The sequence below is a fragment of the Pezoporus occidentalis genome, unplaced genomic scaffold (assembly GCF_034315485.1).
Source record: "Pezoporus occidentalis ecotype Australia unplaced genomic scaffold, CSIRO_AGI_Poc_V1 ctg28, whole genome shotgun sequence".
NCBI lineage: Eukaryota > Metazoa > Chordata > Aves > Psittaciformes > Psittacidae > Pezoporus > Pezoporus occidentalis.
The window spans coordinates 6,941,048-6,959,812 of NW_026914718.1; the positions used below are offsets into that span (position 1 = coordinate 6,941,048).

The following is an 18,765-nucleotide window of genomic DNA, read 5'->3' on the forward strand; positions in this document are numbered from 1 at the left end:
TTTAGGTGAGCTGTAAGCTCTTAACTAAGAATCACCATTTCCTTTCTCTTTTGTGCACTCCTCAGGCAAACTTTAGCAGCATGTTGAAATAATGCCTGAACATCTTGGGGGGGGGGGGGGAGACCTTAGAAATAACAATTCCTTTAAACTAATTTTGCAAGGAGATTATCAATGTTGAGAAGTTGAGTAGCTGAAGGTAGGGAATGCCAGAGCTACAGCTATGAAACCTCTATTTATGTGCAAATAGGCAGGTAGTTTCTGAACAGCACAGCTCGGCTGAAGGGCTTGTTTCTATGGAATAATATGAAGTATGGGGCAGGATGACTCAGGCTTGCTGTAATGGGAATATCTGCTCCTTTTGGTTTGCCTTCTATTATCTGAATTTATAACCTTCCTTGGACAGAGCTTTTCCTGAGATACTGGTCTGAGGAAGGTAAGTAAATTTTCCATTCAAAAAGCAGAAAAGCTGTGCAGCCAGGCATCCCAAGCTGTTAACGAACTATAGCTTCCCTTACCTTCCCAAATCTGTGTTACGCTTTTGACTCCTCCTAGAACCTGTAATTGCCAGCCAGCATCTGAAATGTGATGGTGTGTACTTAAAACCTTACCAGAGATCTTTTCTTATTGAAGAAAAAAGTAACTTTGGGTTAAAAACTAACTAATAAAAAAAAACAAAAACAAAAAAACAAACCCAAGATAAAAAGAAGTAAACCAAAGCCAGAATTCAATGTTTTTCTTTATACCACTTCTATGAAGTAGGAAAATGTTACTTTCCAAGAGGAAAAGGGAGGCACTTAATGCAAATGTCAGGAGTAATGAAGAGCCCAATGGCTATATGATAAGCACTACAGAAATTATTCTCTGAAGAAGATTATATGAAATGTACAGTCACTGGATCCTCTGGTCTTTCTGCTTTTTCCTCTTACACAAAACTATATGTATCTTCACTGATTTGAAGGCAGTGGAAGATGGACAGCAATACACTTTGGAGGATCTTGACTGTCACATTTTACCTCAACACAGAGAAAGTTTTTCACTGCCGGGAGTAGGAGCTGGGTCATTTAAGGTGTTTTACCCTTAAAGATCGGTTTTCCCCTGACAGTTCGAGAGATTTGGTGGCAGAATTTGACCACAAATAGAACAGGATTTTATAAATCTGTTTTCTGGATTCGATCCCCCAGCTTCTGAGAAAGTGAAAGGCACAGCCAAATTCAGCTCAGCTGTAAAATGGTGCTGAATTCAGATTGGGCTGTAATGATCTTTTTCCAAAATCATTTTGGGAAATTGATGTTTAAAGAACATTTTTTTCAGTGATGCATGAACAACTCCATTACTTCTAGCTGCAGATCTAGTTTTTTTTCCTTATCTTTATAAAAACCTGTTTCAGAACATTTGTCACCAAATTTCCTGGGCAAGCAGACACACTGATGTTGTAAACTGTAAATTCCTTAAATTCCCACTGCAATCCTCATAATTTTCCCAGGACAAGAATAAAGAGAAGATTAATAGAGCAATAATTCCCCTCTATTCAAATACACAACTGAAAGAAGTAGAGCTCAAGTGAGGGTTTTTCTTATACCTGAATAGATATTTTTGGTAAGATTTGTGGACATCCTCTCAGAAGCAGCATTGTCAAACAGCAGTCAGTGAAATTTCCCCAAATCAACATGAGTTTATGGTCTGCTATAAAGAGAGGTGAGGTTATCATGTGTTCAAGTATAAGCCGGAGTAAACAGTAGTTTCAGTAATCTCTGTCTCTTTCCATCTCTTATGTCTGTGTAATCTCTAAGGAGTTGTGTAAGCTCTACAGCTTGCCAGCTTCCTCAGCCACCAGGCATCATGAAAATCAGTGCTTCATGCCACAGCCTCAAGCACACAGTGTTGTTTTTGGAGGTAACTGCTCTGCACAGCAGTTTCACCTTACAGAGTGTGCAAAGGAAAGCAAGTAGTATCTTTTGGCAGCCCAGAGTTTTCATTTCAGTCCTTGGTCTGGCTGAGGACTGGTTTGAATTCCCAAGTAGTTTAAAGCAACCATGGCCAGAATGCACCTGGAAGTTTGGCAAAAAGCCTTCTTTCCTGGCCAAATTCCCTTTCCTAAGAAGGAAGCATGGCTTCCTGAGCCCAAATCCTGCTTGTGTTTCATTCTGTGGTGCTAGTTGCTGTATGAGTTTGACTTTTTACCTGGCTTTCATGGCCTTACTGTGGCCTTGACCCTTTAAGCTCTTGGGAAAAGGTCATACAGGGCACAGTTCACAAAATGCTAAAACAGTAGCCATCAGAAACAGTACTGAATATGGATAGAGTTTTACAGGTTAGGAATCTTTCTACATTACTTTTTTCCCCCCATGGCATTGTTTATAGTGTCAGCTAGGATGTATTTGGCCTTATTTTGGATTCTTCATGATCATCTTTAATTCAATTGCTATTTTTGGGGAGATGCCTATTGTAGTTTGATTTGTTATAGTAATAACAGTGTGACCAGGAGAGAAAAAATACGCACTTTACAAAGTATTCAGAGATATGCATTCTGAAGAGCATACTATAATATAGTTAAGGCCTCATTCGTGTGCCCTGGAGTTTTATGTGTGGCTTGGGTTGAAATTTGAAGCACACTTTCTGCCTAGAGAGGACTGCTGGCTTCTGCCTTCTTCATTTGGACCTGTAAGGCATCTCACTATGTAAAAAGCCATCTAGGTAAAATTTATCTCAAAAGGGTACTTTGCTATGAATTTTGAAGACAGCCATGTGGAGAACATTTGCTGTCACCAGCAGATGGTGACTGGAATAGCTGTCTCTCCCTGTACCTCTAAGCCCTTGAACAGTGTGAATACAGGCAGTGCAATAGTGATTTGGGGAAGTGATGGAGTAAATACACCCAGTGTTACAGCATGGGAGCAAATCCTGAGAGATGCAGAGCTCCTGCACAATGCCTTGAAGGCTGGGTGTTGGAAGAGTAAAATCTACAAGGTGCAGGTTGGTGGGGTTTGGAGTAAATATTGCTTTCCATTGCTTTCCATTCAGTCTGTTGTTCATTTGCTTTTTGTGGCACTAACTGACATCAGTGAGTTTTTTTGCAAAGAGTCTGTGCAAATGCTCTGACTCCTGTGGAATCAGAAATAGGGATTATGAACAAGGTGTTTGCGGTTTGACCTTGTGACATGAAGTGGCAGAAACTAGAATATGTTTTCTTTCAGGAGATTGTGTATTACTTTTCGGCGTAAAACTGTATGTATTAAGTGCAATATACTGAAATTTCACTTTGAGGATAAAACACTTGAGAAAGTAAGGTCTTTAATTCATTTCAAAGGGATTCAAAAGGATACTTCTTTTCAAAATCACATATATATATAATATAAAATAAAAAAAAGGAACTTTTTTTTTTTTCCTAAAATGAGACATTTTGTTTGATGTGAAACAAACAGGTACTGAAAATTTGGCATTGTGGAAATTCCCCCCCCCCCCCCCCCCCCCCGTGCTTTTGTTTCATATCTGAAGAAAAGCAAGTTTCGTAATGTGAGCTTTCTCCAGACAAAGGCATTTCTAGCTAAATCAGGATTTCTGAAAGGCAAACCTCTTTCAGCCGTGTATTCTGGATTTGCAATTTTCATTTTATTAATCTCTTTCTCTGTCATTTGTTATCTCCTATAATTCAGATAGCCTATTCCTGTTATTTAACTGCCATAGATAAATGTTTCTGCTGCTCCCCAAGTCTTTTTGGTTTCTTGTTCCTTGTAATTTAATCATCAGCAATTCTCTGAAGTAGCAGTTCAGGTTCCCTTATACCCTCGATTCCATTTTGCCAAACACAACACAAAAAAGATAGCCTTTGTTAAAAAGTTTAATGTTCTTAATTAGTAGAATTGTCAGACTAATTAGAATACCAATTAGAATTGGCAGGGCTATCGTTAATTTAGAAGTGCTGTGGTCTAGTGTTAATCGCTATTAAACCTTATAGTTTGTGAAAGAGAGGGAGCAAGGAGATGAATACACACGCACACAACCTCCCTCCCCTCCCATTTGAAATGTTAAGGGTCCATAACCATAATGATCCGTGCTGTCAATGTGTACTTAGGGACTGTTTAATCCATGGAGATGTTGATGCAAAGTTAATAACTATTTGTGCACAAAAGTAGCACTGCGGAATAAAAACTTGAGGGTTTTTTTTGTGTGCTGCTATTAAAATGACAAAATCCCATTGGCGGCTGGAAAAGATACTCAAAGCACCAAAGACTTCCTATTGGAAACGTGCAAGATAAATTCACTTTACTTGCTGTTACTTTTGGTACTGTGGAAGTTACTTTGCACTTCTTACAGCGCACAGCAAATAAAGATCTCACAGTACTGTAGATAGTGAAATTAAGCTTCAGCACCTGCTGGTTCAGTGAGTTCATATCAGTGCTTCATAGACAGAGGAGCTATCTCAAGTTCCTGTGGTGAGTCAAATATACAGTGGGAACCAGTGAGAGCTCAGCAACTTTTGGTCTCTGTATCTAACCCACTCGCACACAGTCCCTTCCCATTGACCTAGTTCTAACTTTAAAGTGGTGAGAAGTTTATGGAGCAAAACAATTTTATTTTTCAACCTCAAAGGAAAATAATGAAACTTCTATTCAGACTACGTTCTTAAAACATCTGTTCCTGAATGAAACCATAAGGGACAAGTTCCCAGAGGTGGATGCTGTGAATACTGCTGTGAATTCCATGTATGCTGATACCATGCGCACAGAGCCCAATTTATATCTGCAAGCGATTAGGAAAAATGGGTACTCAGGTGGCTAGAGAAGTGCACAAGAGCCTTATGTGTCCAAGTCCCAGGTACAAGCATAACTTTTCCTTGGCACAAATATATTTTCCACTTTGATGTTTTCTCCAGCTGGGCCAATTGCCTTTTGAAATCTCTTACTGGTGATAGATTGAGGCTAGAGTGCTGGTGCTGGTTATTATGTATCTGCGGCAATAGTGATGTGAACTAGAAGAGGATAGACTTAGGGCAGAGCAGGAAAGAACGGTCAGTGACACTGTTGGTCTTGTAGCACAGCATGAGCATTTTTCTGTTCCTCTCCAGCTTGATCTAGCTCAATTATTTCTCTACATACAGCACAGCTAGTTCACAGTCTGATAAAATCCACCCAGATCTGACTGGGCTGCCTCTGCTCTTCCAGGGAAAGTGAATTATTCATTTTCAAGGAAGTCGGATGTTTAAATTGCTACTTGTGTGTGGTCAAGAATTCTTTGCCTTGGTCAAATATCATCTTGTACACTAATGCTTCATTTAACTTCTGTTTATTGTAGAGCTATAGTTGAATGACACATATGTCTCTCTGCGCTCTTGCAGAAAAAACAGTGTGAATTTACATGCTTTATAGAGGAAAACGGATTTAAGAATTGGCTACAAACTTAACCTTCATATTTCCAATCCTATTACTGCTCAAAGCTAAGATTTGATTCTGGATAAGTAGAACACTTAAAAAAAACCAAACTAATTAGGATACAGTAAAATTAAATGATGAAAAAATTGTTTAACTGAAAACCAGCATGTAGGTTAAATCTTTCTCTAAGTTAGATAGTGAATGTCATAGAACTACATACAAAGCCATTTTGCTCTCTGCTCTTTACATTAGAGGGTAATTCAAATGATAAATAAAAATTAGTAATTAGTTAACAAAAAACAAAAAAAAATCTTTTCTCCCAACTCAAACCTTTGTTAAACACACAAGAATTCTCCCCAAAACATAATTGATTTATTTTCTTTTAGGGATTTTTATTGACTATGGGTCTTCTTATAAGTACTAGTACACTCATTTCAAGGCTTCAGTTTTGAGCTGCCTAAATGCTGTATGCAATGTGAGACCACTAGGACTTTTTAAATCTCATCAGATCCCACTCCAAATCCATCAGTTTCATTTTCAGTGAGAGTTTTTCTGATTAGGGAATGAAAAGAGATTCCTGGCGTCTTAGGCTGCTGAAACATTTTCTCTCAGCCACTTATTTCATGCTATACCTGCAGGTCTTTCCCACTTAGAGTCTAAAGAATCATTTCACTTTTGTTGAGGCAGAAATATGCAATGAGGGTGACACTGAGGATGGCAGTAAAGGTGGGCTTTTTTCACTGAGCTCAGTCCCAGTTAGATTTCACTCAGCACCACATTAGATGGGGGGTGAATAACAGCCCTGCATGTACGTGTGATGCCATGCAATGACTCGCGTACCCCCAGCTTGCTGCTCAGTGAAAGCCAACTGTCCAAACTTGCTTTTAGAGAATGGAAAGAGCAGGCACCATCTTCTCCTGGGATGTCTAAACTCTATGCAGTGAATCAACTTCTGTTACTTTCCACCGACTCTGTGTGTGTGTTAGACAACCTGCTCAAGACAATGTTTTTTTCGTGGCTGATGTTAGATGAATTGAATTCCACTGTAAGGCTTCGCAGGGGTCAAGACTAGAGATGCTTGGAAATCCTTTGACAGAAAAAGTTTCTTGTGATAGAGCTGCCTTCACAAATCAGAATTTTCTTAGGCATGTTTCACCATTAGTGAAGTCTGTTGACTGTCTACTCAGAAAGCCAAAACCATTCCTCTGTGGAGTCAATAAATCCCAACAGGAATAACATGTTCCTTGGGCTGTCCCAAAATGTGTATTTCTCTAGTCAGTTAAATGACAATGTGTCCTGTCTTAGAAGACACACTGGGTCATGGAAGCTGTGGTGTGGGCCCCAGTTCTCCTTCGTGGCTTTTGTTCTGTGAGCATAATATGTTTTCCAGGGCATACTGAAACCCTGCCTCTGAACGACCATCCTTCTGTATCATGAATTGCAACCAGAGCAGGAAGAAAATGCTGTTGAGAACTATATTAAGTAAATACTGCAACATTTCTTCATGGCTGGGATATAAAATACTGACATTTTGGGATAACTCACTGGAAGAATATTCCAATTTTGGATTATCTTTAACTATTTCAAGGTGTCTTGCAGCCACAACTTCATTTTAACCTGTCATATAGCAGGCTTTGTGTTTCTGCCTCAGTGTAGTACAGTGAAGTATGCCCCCAATAAAGATGAGTGAAGGACTTTGAAATACAAGAGAATAAGCCAGACCTTTTTATCTCCAGTTCCGTTTTCCTGATGGGCACCAGTGGAAGTCCCTGTCCCTGAAGCACTGACCTGCTTCACACCTTGATTGGTGTTGGAGATGCTTGTTGTCACTGCCTTTCTGGGCAGCTACAATTGCAGCATCCAAGCACAGGGCTCCCACTGCTGCTATACATTGCTGTATCCACCTGGCCTGACCTCAAATCCTGTTCCTCATGCAGCTGTCCTCTCTGAGCTATGGTGGTGGTGCTACATCGATGTGGGAGCAGAGAGAGTGGCGTTGCTCTGCTCCTAAAAGAGATACGAACAGCAGTGTCAGTTTGCTTCTCTGGATATCTTACCACTTGGGTGAGAAGGCATTCTTGTGCTTGGAGTGCCTGGAGGCAATGAGCTGCGGTTGTGGAGCTTTGGTCTAGACAAATGGTTTTCCCGTTTTACTGCTATTTCCCCAATTGTTATTTTTATTTTTTGCTTAGGTGGTTTGCAGTTACCATACTTATTCATTCTGTTGTTTGCCTTTAGGGCTCCTCTGTGCCTTTCCCCACCATTAGTCTGTCCTCCTTTTTTATTCCCTCAGTGATTTTATATGTAATCTTCATTTTAATCTAGCCAGATAGTTGTCCTCTTGTCCGTTGTAGATGCAATTGTTTCTAAAGAGATGAGCAATATTAATTAATTTGTTTGGTGCAAAAGACCTTGTGTATTATGTCACCTCTTTTGCTCAAGTGATCAAGTTTTCCTTGTTTCTTTTTTCATCCGCTTTTTATTCTAGCCTTAGAGAAAATTAGGAAAGAGACTAAATCAACTGCCAAAAGCCAATCATTCCCATAAGAGAAAGGGCCATGTAGGAATATAGTCCACAGCTGAAAACACAGGAATTGTTCCTATTTGTTTAGATCTAAGATCGGTCTCATCTTGTATTTGTTTTCTGGCAATAGCCATTGCTGAATAGAGACCCCTAAAGTGTGTACATGAAGGTTAAAAAGAGATTACCCTTGTTAAGTCTCAGCCCGTTCTCTAACAGTTGCTGAATTCTGTGAGCTCTGAAGCATGACCCAAAAACGTTATTATAATTAATTATGGTAACTCTGATATGCATATCAATTCCTTTTTGCAAACATACATTTCTGAAATCCACTTCTTTTTGCAGTGAGCTCTCTAGCCTAAGTACATATTGAGACAAGTCCATTTAGGATGCTTTATTTTGTCTTTTTTCAGTTTAAAACTCTTAATATGTACGAGCAAATCCGTCGCATCTCACATTTAGGGAAACAGCAACGTTTTCGCCGTCCTTTTGCTTTCTTTTCCACCACTGAGCCTTTTATTTCTCAATTTAGAATGAACAGGACCTTGTTCAGAACCCATCACGATCCTTGATAAATTTCTGGCAACGGCTGCTGTACTGCCATAAGGTTTTCTACTTGTGCGCCCTTCCTCCAGACATCACTGAGTCAGTGCACAACTGAGGACAAGGCTGCAAATTAGCTCGGCGTGGTACGTGTTCTGTTGCTCTGGGGCCACCCGTCTTTCCCTTAGCAAGGGAGGGGGGTCGTTAACCCTTAAAAGAAGAGATGCCCCAGCACTATGTGTGTGGAAAGCATTTACCTGGCAGCAGCAGAGTGACAATAGTTAGGTGACATCCTCCTCCAGTGCAGGGCAAAGGAAAGGGACATCGCTGCAGTTCTTGTTTGTGCTTTGCTCACATTCAGTTCTTTTTAAATAGGACACTAATAAGTAGCAAATAATATATAGCAAAAAGCTAACAGAAGTCAATAGCAAGTACGCTGGTTTACTTGCCAACAAGAAACAAAAGTGAAAATGTTAACATGTGAATGCTGCTCTCTGTATGAAGAAGTGCCATGTTCCAAGCAGAAGTGCAAACTAAAACCCCATTTGTGTGAATAGCTAATTATAAGGGTGAAAACACTGTCAATCTTAACACTCATCTGGGTTTCATCTTGATTGCCAAATGGGTCTTGCTGTCCTATATGTTAAGAAAAGCCTTAATTTCACAGCCCTGACAGGAGAATAAATATCAGCCAGAAGTAACTGAAAGGGAATAAACACAGACTATCATGATGGAATTTTTATTAGCATCACTCTTGTGACTCTAAGTATTCTGAATCAAGACAATATTCTTCATAAATCAGTGTTTGCAAAACTTTCTTAGCTATATTATGAAGACAATCAAAAAAAGAGATAATTTTGTTTCCAGTGCCTGCCGTGAGGAAGCCTAGTGGAGTTTGCAAAATAAGCATGTGCTGTTGAAGCTGTCTAATTGAAGCTAACCCATCAAAGGGCCTAGAGACTTTGTCAAATATCTTAAGTTATATCTCATGTCCCAGCACAATTAAGATTTAAATGTAACTCTTTAATGAACACTACAGACAACCAGAACGAAGTCCCATCACCACCTCATACCTCTTCATTATTAAAGAGTTACTTGTGGAGTTTTGTCAAAATCTGCATGCATTAATCTCTGAAAACTTGTAGGGTTTTAAGAAAAAAAAAAAGCTGTTTCTTAAATATCAGGCAAAAATCACAGTAGGCGGAGGGGACTGTGCTCTATAACAAATAATTTGAATCCCTTGTGACTCTAGGATCCTGCAGACCCAGAAAGATCACAAAGGTGGTTTGCTTTTAGATTAGTATTTTAATTTGTGTGCTGTTAAATGGCATAGCCATTAGCGTATGTTAGTATTTCAGGCAAAGATGACAACTTTCTAAAAACTAATTTTATCTTTGGCTGTTAAATTCTCTGTTTAATTTAAGTTGGTTTAGTTTCCTCTGTTTCCCAGAACCTAAGTCACAGGACTTCAGACTATCAGTTCAATATTATTTTATTCTAGTGTGTGGGTAGGAAAGAAAAACAAATGAGAAAGAAGCTATCCTATCATTCCACACTGTGAGAAAAATATACAGCTCAAGTTCTGGCTAAACCTAGCATGATAAAGGCTCTTGGAATTTAATTACTTGTAAACCTCATTTATGGTTTTAGTTTAAACCCAATCATTTCAAGTATAAAGCAAAATATTTGTTAATGCTTTTTAAAATTATTCTATTAATATTGGTAGACTCTTTAGATGTGAGATGCCTGAATCTCAGAAATACAAGAAGAGCTCTATTGACTTTTATAACATCTTTATCTGTTTTTCAGACTGTCTCTCTGAGGCAGATTAACTCACTTGATCACATTCAGACTCTCCAGAAAATGCTCTGTGAATGTTTCACATTTCTTGAAATGATGGTATGTAATAGTGAAAAGTAGCAAGTGGAGGCTGAAGAAATCTTCCAAGAGCCGTGGGACGTGCTGCATTTCTAGTTAGGCTTAACTTGTGTAAGATAAGAGGATGGACTTTGCTTAATGTCTTTCTGAGGCTCTTAGGAAAGCCTTTGGCTCCTAGGATGCCCATGGTGCACTGTGCACCCCAGTATTTGTGTGACTTCATGTAGATCCATATGGTGAGGGGATTGAGTGGCCCTCTTTCTGCAGCCAGGTGCTGTTGGGTTTGTAATGCTATGGGGATGTTCTTCTGTTCGACAAGGAGGAATATGTAGATAGAGTGACATCCACACTTTGTCGGGCTTTGGCATCTGAGCCTCCACCAGCGTGACACCCTCCTCACTGCACCTTTCAGACTTCAGCATGGCGAAGGAAGACCACAGCTCCCCTGAGGCTGGGCAGTCCAACAGTAGGGGGTGCAGTGGAGCAACCCCCAGTTCCTGGGGTGTGCTGGGGAGATGAGGGGTACAAGGGAGATGTGAAGCTGGCTGTGGAGCCTCAAATTCCCTGTTAAAATGGATCAGAGGCAAAGTAAAATTAAAGGCCAGAGGAGGGCTCTACAAGCAGTTTCTTCTTCAGCTACTATTCATTTTTTTTGGCAACCCTCTCTACTGGGGTCTAGTGAGGCTTCAGGTCTGAAGCGTATATAGTTCCGACGGTTCTAGCAGACCCAGCTTCCTAGTATTTGAGCGCAAGCTTTAGCAGTCTGTTCAGGTAGAGCAAACTGAATGCTTTCCTCCAGATTATCTTTCATGTATGTATAAACAGCATTTGCTGCAAAATGTGTGAACTACGGAGCTCAGAGTCACAGCCTGCAGCACAGCAAACTGGCTTTTCCTGGAGCTCATAATGTGATAATTAAATTGCTAACAGGCACCTTAGTGATGGCATTTGCTGGAGATGTGAAAGCCTTCTTACAATCATACCTTTCTGTAGGGGACTCATCAGTAGAAGCAGAGCTATCAGAATCAGGGTTTTTTTTTATATATTTTCTTCAATGAGTACATTAAATTTTTATGTGGAGTGAAATGGGACAGGACGTGTTTCCCTTCCACTGCACAATGATTTATTACCCCAAAAAGACCGCAGAACTAATTAGCAGAGTAATTAATTAATATAAATTTGCATATTTGCATTTGCAATTAGTGCAGCCGACTGATTAGTCTGAAAATGGGAAGTTTGACTCATTAGATGTTAGTGTCTGCTGGACCGGAAAGCGGCTGCCAGATGAGGCGAAAAAGCATAGAATAAGCATGAGCGTGTGCGCGCGCGCAATCTCATCATGTCTTTTGTTACAAGAATGGAGTGCAAATATGTTGTCTAAGATATTAAGACTACTATTTTTTTATTTTTTTTATTTTATTTTTTTATAAGCACCTTTTCAGCTGTTTTCCCCATTAATTTACTTCCTGCAATGAGCCTCTGCAACCATGAAACCCACTGATGCTTCTGAACAGCCAAATCTTTAAGGGAGGGTAACTGCTGCAGATATTCTGATTTAGGTGCTGAAGGGGAGCTGTAAGGAGCCTCCTTGCCATGTGATAGATGGGACAGGGACATTTCCCCTCTTCCTAGTTACATCGTCTAACCAATTGCTAACAGTGAGAGGTCAAACTCAGCAGAGCCCATAAAAACCTGAGATAAGTGATTAGTTTTCCAGGTTGCCGTGCTGTCGTCTTTTCCTCCTTGGGCACCCTTGTGGGTGTGCCTTTCTGCATACAGCTAAACAGTCCTTTTGCTCTGCATACCTGAACTTGGTATACATGGACATCCATTGCTACAAGTTTTAGTGAGGCTTAAAAGAACATTGAAAAAGACATCTCTGTCCATTGGGTAATATATCTGGATGTCAGAGTACCTGTAAGCTGATTGCTAACGCTCCTCTCAGGGTGCCAGAGCAAGGCTGGTTTTCATGGGGGTCAGCGGAGGAAGCTCTGGTACCTCTCTGGGCTACTTTGCATTGCTCTCCACTACAGCTGGAGGAAATCTGCAGTCTTCTCCCAGTGAGTTGGATCATCTTCTCTTCAAAGTTCTGTGACTGGGAGAGGGGTTGAGCAGAGGGTGGCCCTAAAACAGTCCTTTGAAAGCTCACTGGGTCCTTGTTCAAAATCTTTGATCGGATTTTAGCCCTTGATGCCACTTTGACAGTTGTGTGGGTGTTCTGGAAGACTGAAATAGGTATTGCCTGTTACTTGCCATCTCTGTGCATTTAGAGCATGGTGGTGGTTTAGACTTAGAGTAGCTTCCTCTAGCTCCTCTGCTGTAACACAGCAAGTCACTTTGCTCCTCCTCCTTTTCTGACCTCTTTGTTTTTGCTATGGAACTTAAAGATTTAGAGACATAGAATAGATGCAATCGTACTTTCCATAAAGTATATTTCTATTCTGTCCAAGGAAGGAGTTAAGTTAATGTACACTTTGCAGGTATAAACTCTGTCTCCTCTGGTGTACCTTCATCAGTTTGTAAAATCTAAGGGTAAACTGGGCCGAAGTTAACAAGATTGTCTTATAAACTTGAATCCAGTATTTTTTGTGAGATTTACAGGTGTTGATTAGCTCCCAAGATGCCCCTGGCACACTAGATGTATGCAAGGTGATTCAAAACATAGTTGTCCCAATGAAATGAGGCAACCCCTATCTTTCCTTTATGCACATACACCCAGGTACAATAATTCGATACAATAATTTATTACAATGTCTTTGTGATGATTACAACCAAAATTAATTTTTTTCCTCTCATACCAATCAGTAAATTTTAATTCTGTATTTACTACAAAATATTAATAAATTTCATCGGTATTTGAAAATACATACAAGATGAGCAAATATTATTTTGCATTAATATTATTTCTTAAATGCTATTTGTTTCAATTATGAAATCCAGTACTAGTAAGAAAGAATATGTGAATAAACATTTGATGAAGAAGGAACTGATATGGGTAAACAACAGTACCTGAAAGAATCTCCAAACATGTTCAGGACCTATAGAGGCAAATTGGCTCCCACTGCTGTTTTCAGTGCTTCATTCCCACAAAGTTCTTTATCTGCACCCTTTAGCAGATAAAAATCTTTAAAAATCTAGCCCTATAGGCAGGTGAGAATGATTTTGGACACAGATACATGTATGTCTATGAGACGGCCCTGTCCTGTGATCCATGTCACTATGTTATATGGGTGTTCACCCTGATGTTGAACATGCTGGTTGTTAGAAAGGTGTGTTATTGGGGCTCAGCACCACAGGCACACAGCTCATGGTGAGTTAGGATTTCTTGATGCCCTGTCAGCCTGAAGTGCAGACAGATGCACAGCTCTACATGTCTGTGAGCTCCCAAGTCACTGAGCTGCTCTTTGCTTTAATTTACAAACAGCTGTGAATTTGCTTTTGGATTGAGATGGAAATACCATCTTCCCATATTTGCAGCTTTGTGTTCTGACATTGTCTCTAATTCTGTCAAAACAGCACTAAAAGGAAATAATGCTCTGGCCATTTAGGGAGGTCCTTTCGTCCCTCACTGCCCCCAAATGCTGACTCAACAACTGAGAAGCTGTTCACCTTCCTAACCCCCCCCCTTGCAAAATAGCAAAATATTCTGTTTTCATGAGGTCCAAATGTTTCATTTCAGCTTTATTGAAGAGTTGCATTTTGATAAGGCTGTTTGATTCCAACCACAAAGTAAACCGTTTTGTAGGAGCATGACGCATAAGCAAACAGAAAAGTACAGGGTGTACGGTGCTGGCAGTTGGAGAGCACCCCCAAAGAGACTCAAGCAGCAGCAGTGACACAGCACTCTTCTTGGCTACCGTACAGTACAAAGAGAAGGATCACAATGCAGCTAGCTTCCTAGGTCTCATTAGCTGCATAGGGCCAAAGGAAAACCTGTGACATTCAAAACTGATAACTGGGGAAAAACCAATCTGTATTCATGAGACAGAAGATGGGCAAAAGCCAGCTTCCATTTGGACTCTAACATTGCCTGCATCAGTAGGTCTAAAGAAATACAGAGGTCTTCCACCCCAAGTGTTGGAGGAATACAGATTGAATATAGCTGCAAAGGGAAAGGTCAGCCTGTCTCTTTCTATGTGGTTAACATGCTGGTAAATCAGTCCCAAAACAGAGAATGGTTTTCCTTGCTACCTGTGCAATCCATTTCATAGCAGAGGCAATTAAAATGGGATTTTTGTAACAGTTTAAGGTTTTTTTTGCCTGGAAACATAGGCTAAATCCTGGAAACCGCAAAAATAAGTAGTCCTCCAAGGTTCTAGTACCAACAGCTCAGGTATTTCAGCAACCAATTCCACAAGTGAGGTGCAAAGACGTAAAGGAACCCCAATGCCTGACACAAAAGTATGATTTAAAGTATCCAGACCTCTAAAATGGGTACAATGAGAAAGAAAATGACCTTTCAGATACCTACAGATCACTTCAAAAAAGCAACTCAATTTCTCAGGGAGGGTGTAGGCTCCCTGTGTTATAGGCTATTATTTATTGGGACTCTGCAGCATATTCTGAGCTGCGTGAGGCAGGTGAGACTGAAAGAAGAGATGAGCAGCCACAACATTTGGTAGGAAACACCTGCTGGCCTGTTATCAGCACAAGAGATTTCCTGGGAAAAGGGTGCACGATGCATGAATGTTGACAGGAGGTGAAAACATACATGACAACTTAGAGGTATGCGACCGAGACAAGAGGGAATACTGCCACTCAGCCAAAATTCAGGAGCATAAACTAAACCTGGATCATAGCAGAATGTAAATCACTGCATAGCAAATGAAGGATTCAGGCACCATGAATGAAGTGAATGCCGTAAAACAACCTCAGCTAAGAAACTGGAAGCCTTGTGTTGGGTAACTACTTACCAATTAATAATGGGTACCAAGATCATCAGAAGTCACAGGCCTTCCATAACAGCTGGGATGGGGCAGCGATCTGGAACATGAAGAATGGTGTTGTCTTGGGAAAGAAACAAAATACTTTATGAAAACAAGGGAAATCCCACCACAAGGAAGTGCTTAACAAGCAGCAGTTGGAAAAGCACTAGCGCAAGAAAAAACTCCAGTGAAAGGGTCAAGAGTCAGACGTCAACACAGCAAAATGATGTTCAGATGGAAAAAAAATTGGATTATTGCTGTTGTGCCCTAATACCAGGAGCTTAGTCAGCACACATATAAGTGTGCTTTTATTACTGAAAGAGATCACAGGTTCCTGGAGGACATTCCTGACAAACCTTGAGCATCTGCATGACCAGGACTTCATTGCAGCACTTTTAAGCTGTGAGGGTGCTCCTTGAAAGCACAGTACAAGCCCAGAAGAATTCCTTTAGGAGATTTTTCTTGACTGCTGTTGTGTCAGGCAGCATGTTGCAAAAGGGGAGGAAGAATTAAAGGAGCGGATGTGTGTGCTGCAGCAGCACTTACCAGGAGAGAAACAGAAAGTGACAATGTAATCGGTCCTTTGAAAGAAGGGATTATGTCAAGAGGGTCTGTACACCAGTAAGTTCCTTCTGCTCTGGAGAGAAAATGAAGCAAATTGTAGAAAGTATAGCAGACTGAGTCCAAAGAAGCCATGGTCGGAGCCAGAAATAATATTCCTAGCAGACACCTTCATATAGCACTATCCAAAATACGGTTTGGAGACGCATCCTCCCAGTTCATCATTTGTGTACCGACAGCCCCGTGCTAACACACAAAATCCTGGGCTTGCTCCACATGGCAGGGCTGTAGCTGCAGGGGACCTTTGGGCGTGCATGTTGGACCTAGAAAAATGAGGCAGCAGCTGGTCTCCTCTGACACAGAGGAAAAGCTGTCTGATGGTGAGTGAAGACAACTGAATTCTTTTCAGGCCTCTTCAAGGAAAGCCAGGCCAATGGTCACCGCGTTACCACAAAGTAATCCCAGAAAGCAGGGAAGAAATTTTGCTGGAAGACTCTTGAAGATTTTGGAGGCTGGGTGTCTTATGGTTTGCATGCCACGCTGTCCCTGGGGAGGCTACTACAGGTGACTGGAGAGGAGCCAGACCATTTCCTCAGAGAGCTGAGTGACTTCAACATACCTGATGATGTTTTCCCCTGACTCCAGCTATGAAGGTGCTGCCCATTTCACAGCCCAGAGCTGGAAAGCTCAGCAAATTAATACAGCTTCCCGGCTAGAGGAAGGAGGAAATCCTACTATGACTAAAGGCTATAAGATGGAAGAAAACCTTTATACTAGCAGAAAACCCTATTGGATGGTATTACACTCATGTGGTAGTCACCCAGGTGAAATGCAAAGCATTCAGTTAGAAAAAGTAGTTATCAAAGTGAAGCTGCAGGCTCCAGGGGATTGCTAATATTAGTGCAACTGTCTCTGATAATGAAAACTCAGGCCGCAGTGCAGAAATTGTGAGTGAGATTACTAGCAGCAATCACAAAAGCACAGCAAGAAGGGGAAAGGAGGAACACAATTATAACCCCTGTAATCATGGTCAGTCAATGACACCACCAGTATGTGTTCAGCTACCTGGCTTTCTGAGCTGCCAACTATAACCTCATCTTCCAAGGTATCTTCCATACTCAGTGAAGAGAAAGAGAAACTTTTCTAGAGGGATGAGTACTTGCAGTAGGGTCCTGTACTATGTTTTTCTCTGACGGTGCCTGTTTCCCATTTCTCACCATTGGAATGACCTGGGGATTTCAGCTCTGTGGTGGGTGCTCTGAGGAAGCTGCCTCATGGTAGGTGTTCCCATAACTCTTCTTGCTCTGTCTTTGCATTCAGAAAGTAATACTGGCTACAGACACTGAGGGAGTTTCCAACTCCAACTGTTCTGAAGCAACAATATCATCAAACTTCCTTGACTTCCTGATTGGGAATACTTTGTGTCTATCCCTAGTGAGATGTTTGATGTCCCTTGTAACAGAGGGATAGGATCCTTGCTTATGGGTCCCTAGAGCAGTTGCAGAGAGCAAGGGATCTGCTTGTGAAGAGATTTCCTAAATCAGCCCTTCCTGTTTTCTTCTGTCTAGTCTAAAATCTTCATGGCGGGGAATGGCCTGAACACAGGCAACGTCAGTGAGACAAAAGAGGCAAAGCTGAAACGACATTAATTGGTGGCCATTGTGCAGCATTCTGCAGAAAACCCCACTCTCATGAAGCCAAGACAGAGTGCTCTGCAGGCCTTGCAGGTCTCCTGGCCTGAGCACTTCTAAAGAGATTGATAAAAATGTCTTACTTACACAAGCAGGTGTCTTCCTCACCCCAGGGAGAAACCTTCCAGTGACAAGCCTTGTGGAGGGGCCAAGGGAAGGCTAATTGAAGATTGAGACTACAGGGTTCAGCCCTCGACCAGAAGGCTGCACACAGTTCCGCAGCAGCAGCAGCCTTAACCAGGGGACTTCCAGCAAAGGGAAAACCCCTAGAAATTTCCTTTCAACCACAGCAACAAGCACAGCCATGGTTCACGAGAGAAGGCAGGCATTTGAATGCAAAGACAGGCTCACAGAGAAGAGCACAAGTAGTCAAAGCTCATGTGTTCCGTGCTGGTCTTACGCAACAAACTTCCGCCTCTCTTTCTCTCGTAATTAGGTCTCATTCTCATGCATATATGCAGGACAGCCTTGTGGTTTCCCTCCTGATCCACCTCTTACTGATGAGATGTGGTATATGGAGTCTCCATGGGAAGGACAGACCATGACGAAAAGGAGAGGTGGGGTGTCATTTCAACGAGCTCAGGCTGGAAGTACACTTTCTCTCAGGGCCACACAAGCAAGTTTCAACATGCCTGCCGTGGCTGAGCATGCCAGAGCTGCATCTCCCATGTGTGGGTGGCATATGCAGGGAATAAAAAGCTTGAGGGGTCCAGAAATACTGGTAGTGGCAGAAAGAGACTTTCTATCACAAGGTTTGCAACTTCATCCAAATTGTATTGTGAGCTTGGCAAAAAGGGTTTCAGAGAACCATCTGGTGGTGGTTTGGCATCCTGTGGGAGCTGAGTTCCTAGTTAGTGGAGTATCTGGCCAAACAACAATATAATTATGGCTACTATTGGCTTTAAAGGTCTTCTTTTGTGGTTGCTTCAGCACAGATGTTTAGATCGGAACAAGAATGGAGGTTGAACTGTCTTCCCCTTGTTGATGATGGCTGTGGGTGAGAAAAGATTTGTGGTGGTTTAGATGGGGAGTTATACGAAACATGAATCTCCACACAGCATTTCGATGGTTAAGCTTTTGACTTTCAGCCTCCAGAACCTGTCACTCTCACCTTTCTCATGAAAGTCATGGGATATCAGGCCAAGTATGGTTCAACACATATTTTCCTTCCTGCTTCATACATCTTGTTGCCTATAATACATGTGATTAAAGCAGCAGTGCTAGAGAGTGCAGCATTACAAATGATACTGTAGGCCTTTATACAGATATGTAATTTC

The 18,765-nt window shown here is 41.3% G+C and overlaps 1 long non-coding RNA gene across 1 annotated transcript; it reads right to left on the reverse strand.

Moving 5' to 3' along the window:
- Window positions 1-1,613: 1,613 nt before the first annotated feature.
- LOC134167154 (uncharacterized) lies at window positions 1,614-15,902 on the reverse strand. Its single transcript, XR_009966109.1, has 3 exons — window positions 15,783-15,902; window positions 15,225-15,318; window positions 1,614-1,680 (listed from the first exon to the last, which is right to left on the reverse strand). It is a non-coding gene; the product is annotated as an uncharacterized LOC134167154 (long non-coding RNA).
- Between the last annotated feature and the right edge of the window lie 2,863 nt (window positions 15,903-18,765).